Raw genomic sequence first — 5,811 nt, 5'->3', positions numbered from 1 at the left:
AAAAAAAAAAAAAAAACACAAAACACATTTTTCGGAATTTTACCAGAAGAAATAAAACTACAATCCCAGTTGCATTGGAGTTAAACCTGCCCAGAGGCCAAAAGTTGCAGCACGCAGAACACTTACCATTTCCATTTGTTTTCTGTCTCTTCTTTCTTTTCTTTCTCTTTTTCCTCCTTTTTAGGTTTTTTGCTGTCCTTCTCTTCTCCTTCTTCCTTGGATTTCCTTTTCCGGGTTTTCTCTGGGGTCTCCTCCTCCTTGCTCTTCTCTTTGCTTTTCTTCCCCTTCCCTTTCGTTTCCTCCTTCGTTTTTTTCGCCTTGGCTTTCCGCTTTTTGTCCTTCTCCGGCACTTCTGTCTCTGTATCACCCTCCTCTTTCACCTCTTGCCCAAGCTCTGTGCTCCAGATCATTTCCCGTCCTTCACCCCCTTGCTCATCCTCCTCTTCCTCCTCCTGCTTGATTCCCTTTTCATCTTCGCACTCCTTCCCTTTCCCAACTCTCCCCTCACTCCCTCCTGGTCCTTCTCCCTCTTGTTTCTCCTGCTCCTCATCTGCCCTTTCTACTTTTTGCTCTGCTTCTGAAGTTTTTTCCTTTTTAATTTTTTTCCTTCCCCCCTTTTCCTCCTTCTCCCTGCTCTTCCCCCGCTCTGATTTCACCTTTTTCCTCTTCTCCACCTTCACCTTCTCCAGCCTTTTCTTCCCCCGGCTCGGCCCTGCCTGTCCCCCATCGCTGGCCCTGTCTTGCTCCCCCCATCCACCCTCGTCCCCTCTCTCCCCATCCCCTCTACCAGTCCTTTCCCCATCGCCCCTTCCCGGGACGGGGCTGGTGCTCCTGGTTGTCCTCCTGGCTTTTCCCTGCTCCGCTCCCCCGTTCCTTCCCTCGCCAGCACCCTGCTTCTCTCCCCGCGTCCCCAGGTCCCCTTCCTCCAACTCATCCTCCTCTTCATCAGCATCTTTTCTCATCAGTCCCCTCTCTCGCCGCTTCCTTCGCTCTTGCTTCTTTTCTCCGTTTCCTCCCCGTTTCCTCTTCGGGTCTCGGGTGCCTGGCTCCAGGCGAGGGGAGCCCAGCTCCTTCTCCGCTCTCCTCCTCTCCTCCACGTCTGGACCCCCTTCGCCCATGACGGCCTCCCCCAAATCCCCCAGCTCTCCGTGGACGGATGCCACCTCGCCGTTAGCGCCGTCCCGTCCCATTTCCCGCTGCCTCGGCACCTTCTGAAACAGCAAAAAAGGAAGAAAGATTTAAGTCGGGAAGGATAATCCAAGAGCTCGGATGCACAGAGGAGGTGGGTGACGGAAAGGCGCCGTCGCCACAGTTCTTGCCAACCGCCAGGAAGTTTCCTACCCTGGTCCTCCGTCCCGCCGCAGCTCCTGCTCTCCGGGGCTCGCGCTCCGACCTGCAACAAATGGCACAGCTGCTTTTAACCACATTTGCGAGCACCAGCCTCTACCTTGTGCACGAGCCAAAAATGCAAAATATCGACATCAAAAATATCAATAGAGTATCGATATATWGGTATTTTGGGATGCCTCCCAAGCGAGCCCACGTTTGCTTTCCAGCGTGGCAGCATCTTGGCTGCTGCGGCCGATGGAGATATCCCAAAGTGGCAGAGACCTGACCCATCTGCCACAGCAACGGGGTTGCGGATTAGGGGATAACGAAGCTCAAATGAGCAGGACCATGAAGGTCTCCAGACCAAGTGGGGGATGCACCAAAGAAGCCCCCTGGGAATTCCCCTCGCTTGGAGAAGGGGACAGGTTCGCAGGGATTTGGCTCTGGCCAAAACGTGCAGCCATCCCCGTGCTCCAGGCAGGGCCCTGCCTGCACGATCCCCCGGCACCGAGATGGGGAGGAAGCTGGCGAGATGCAGAAGAGAGAGGAGGAAGGGAGAAGGCAGAGCCTGGGGGCAGCACAGGCTAAAAAGCACCATAATGGCATGGACAAACAAATGCAACCAAGGGAACGGTCGGCTCTGCAGCAGATACAGGGCAAACGGGGCTGGGTGTGAAATATTAAAGCAGAGCAATTGCTATCCAGAGGAGGAAAAATTGCAAAAAATCACACACACACCCCMAAAAAAACCCAACCCTTCATGCCAGGTATTAGCAACCTTTCCAGAAACCACAGAAGAAACCAGGCAGGGTCACCAGCCCCACCACCTGGACCAGAGGTCCGGCTGCCAAACACCCCGCCAGAGCCAAAGCAAGATTTAAGGGGGCCGGTTTTGAAATATCGCCAGCTCGCTCGATGCCACCGCAAGCCTGGAAGAGGAGCCCAAGACCGGCTGGGTTTCTCACCCAAAGCGGGGTCGGTCACAGATTGCTTTTAGCCGAAGCATCCCACAGATAGGATTTCCGCAAGGAGAAGGGGGAATTTGGGTTCGTTTCTAAAAGACAGTCGAGGCCGTAGCTGAATTACCAGGTGGTGGGACTTCAGCGCAATGCAGTGCTCAGGATAGCCCCAAAAGGAAGCTTTATTTAAATATTAAAAAAAAAATTTTAAAAATCACCCTTCCGTGTCCCACCAGGCTCCTCCGTGGGTGAGGCTCAGCGTTTTAGCAAAACGCAGGCCACCGTAACGTGGCTTTGTGGTCAAATAAATCACGGGGCACTACTCACTTTCCCACAGCCCTGCCCCTAGGTCTGCGGTTTCCTTCCCCCGGGGAGCTCAGCCGCTCCGGCTGCAAGAGCGGCGTCAGCGYGGGGGAAGCAACGCCAGGGAAACCACCAGGTCCGGGGGTTGGACCRCTTTTTTTTCTGCATAACTAAAGCGAGCGTTACACAATTTCCACCAAACTCATTAGAGTAACTAGCCCAGCGCCGCTCTGCAAAACACGCTCAGCTCCCCCGGTCTCATCAGGCCCACAGGAGCAAGCGTGGTGCCAATGAATTCGTGAGTCAGACGGCCGAGTCCTGCAACGTTTCGGGACCGTCTCCTTCCCCAGAAGGTCTTATTARAGGCTTCTCGTCGGACATGAAAACCCCCGACTCCGAGAGCATTAGACTGCTTATGAATTTAGGTTTGTATCTCTGCACAGATCTGACACGCAGCAAGAGAAACGCCTGGTTCCCAGGCTTTGGGGAGCTGGGCGTCCCCCATGGCGTTTCCCCACCACCGTGTTTTTTGAGGTACAGGATCACCGAAAGCATTGCAGACCTGGCAAAGTGGCCCAACGAACCTACCTCGAGGTGCCCTCCTGCCCCGGAGCCGGCCCTCGGTGGAGGGTGGGTTCGGGCTGCTCCTGCAAGAGATGCACAGCAGCGTCGGATCGCTCCTGCCCGGAGCCGTCGGAAACACTGCGATGCCCCCGATGGTGGCATCACCCTTCCCTTCCTCAWCCAGCCTGGATGGAAACCAGGAACAGCAAAGCCCAGAACGACCACCCAAAATTAGCTAGGTTTTTCAAAGCACAAGGGCAGCTTGGATATTTTTCCAGGGTTGGGAAACCCATTGGTTGCCTCTACCAACACTAAAAAGGTACTTTTTGGAGCCAGAACATGGAAACTATCCCCGCTCCACTTAATCACTCGTTAGATGTGATGCTGCTATCGGGGACACTCAATGCAAAGACCTGTCCAGGATGCAAGAAGGGACAGGAGGGCTCCAGAAAGACGATCGCTCGAGTCACAGTTTTTGTGCATTAGTGACAGCTTCACCCTTAGCAGATTAAATGACAATTGTAGCAGATGGCGAGAAAGGTGGGGGGTAAAACCACCGGGCTGGCAGAAGCAGAAATACAAGAAGGGGAAACAGCAGGGAAGGAAGAACTGAAGAGGTGCAGAAGTGGAAAAAGCAAACAGATACAGAAGCTGAGGACAACAGCTGGAACAACAGAAAACGAGCTCAGGTGGGACTCAGTTCAAAGCCCTAAAAGCTGACCTGCAAAGGCAACCAGAAACGTTATCGTGTTGTTGGTACGCTTGTTTTAAAAGGTGAAATCTGTCTCTTATTCTGCTGGTGCTGAGGTCTGCACACGCTGCCAAGCAAAACGCAAGAACGCGTCTCACCATGCAGTGCCCTGAAATCGGTCCCAGTTTTAGCCAACGCTTGCCAAGCACCGAGTCTTTCGTTACCAATTCTGACTCCCCGAGTTTTCCTTTCCAAGGCTTTAAAGGGAGGCCAAAACCACACAGGGATTTCTTTCTGCTGAGAAACAGCTGTGTTAACTCATTAAAGAGGAAAAAAAAACAACCCTGGGTTAATTAAAGGTTGGTTATGGCAACATACACTTTCGGTCCCTGGGAATATGCCTGCTCTTGAATTCACAATCCTTCGGCCGCTGTCAAAATCAGACTGGTAAATTCAGGACGGTGCCCAGCAGCAACCAGCCACAGTCTTTCAAAGAAATCCTGCACATAAATGCCAGGTATTTGCAACGGGAAGAGTGACAATACCAGGACACCGGCTGGGAGGATGCAGCTCAGCTCTTGGCCCTTGCAGAGCTGCAAACACTGATCTAGGAGAGACCTCAGATATTTCAGACAGTTTGCAAGAGGGACAGTGACTGGAGGGAAAAGCAAACGCCGAATATCTCCAAAGCAGCAAAGCGCTCAGCGGGGGCCCCGCTATGGGGAAGTTACCCCACAGATGGACCTCTGGTCCTGCCTGTTGACACAAAAAGTCCCCCTGGCTTCCCCGGGGCTCCACCTGCAACGAAGCCACTGCCCAAATCGCAGTCGCTATCAGCTCTGCGGAGCAAAGCCTTCCTTGGCTGCCTGCCCTGGTCAGGACACACCGCCACAGCAACGTCGCGGTTTGTCTGTCTGGGGTCATCTCAGCCGCGGGTTAACCCTATCCACCAGCCTTGTTGGTTTTCCACGCCAGTTGGCCAAGTGCGGTATGTTATCGTGGCCGATTCCCCATCCATTTTGCATTGCCCGCGTTATTGCRCTCTCCACCATCACTCCAGCAGCACCAAAGACCAAAGATATCTGTGCTGAAATAGGAACAGATCCTTTCATCTGACCCTGAAATTTTCTGTGTGCGGCCACTTTATCTGCTGCAACTCCACCCCATGGCTACTGCAAACCAGTCCAGTCCAACCCGGACACTGCAGTAAACAACACGGCAAAGGGAGATTTGGCACAAGTTTTCGGGAAGCCACTTTCTATTATTTGCAAGGTCTTCCCAAAGCACATTTTTCATACTGGACTAGGGAAGCGTTATGAAGATCTTCCAGCCTTCTAGAAGTCTGGACCAGACTCAACACCTTACTTGCCTCCTAAGCTCCTTGCAAGGTCTGTTCCTGCCACTCTGGGCTACTTAGATTTAATTCAAGGTGTTCAAAGGAACCCTTTAAGGGGCTCATACCCAGCCTCAAGGTATAGGGTACCACCCTCACAGCCCCTTCAAAAGCAAACCATACTCCTTAATGCTCCTTAATCCTTCGGCACAGACACCACCACATACCGTTCCAGACACTGCTTCCTCTTTCACTTGGATCCCATCACACAGAGTCGAGCTAGGACCTTTGCCTTCTGCAGCCTCTTGCTTTAGAGAGCTTCTTGGCAAAAAAGGAGACAGAGAGAGGACGCAAGTTTTTCTGATAAAAAAAACCCTTTGATAATTAAAGCAACCCAAGGAGAACGGAGCCATCTCCTGTCTCCGGGCAGCACCTTGAGTCTCCAGCAGCTTTTCTTGAGATGGACATCTCGTACATCCCCTTGGGACCCCATTCCCACTGAGAAGTTGCATTGACTGGGGGAGGGAAAATATATCTATCAGTCAGACTAGGACAACCCCACCCCATTCTACACAAAAGCGTGGGACATCTTCCACTTTCCAACACGAGCCCTGGAAGAGAGATCCAGAGTC

The sequence above is a fragment of the Apteryx rowi genome, unplaced genomic scaffold, assembly GCF_003343035.1.
Source record: "Apteryx rowi isolate R43461 unplaced genomic scaffold, aptRow1 scaffold_106, whole genome shotgun sequence".
Lineage (NCBI taxonomy): Eukaryota > Metazoa > Chordata > Aves > Apterygiformes > Apterygidae > Apteryx > Apteryx rowi.
The sequence above is the reverse complement of the archived record's forward strand: the minus strand, read 5'-3'. Positions refer to the sequence as shown.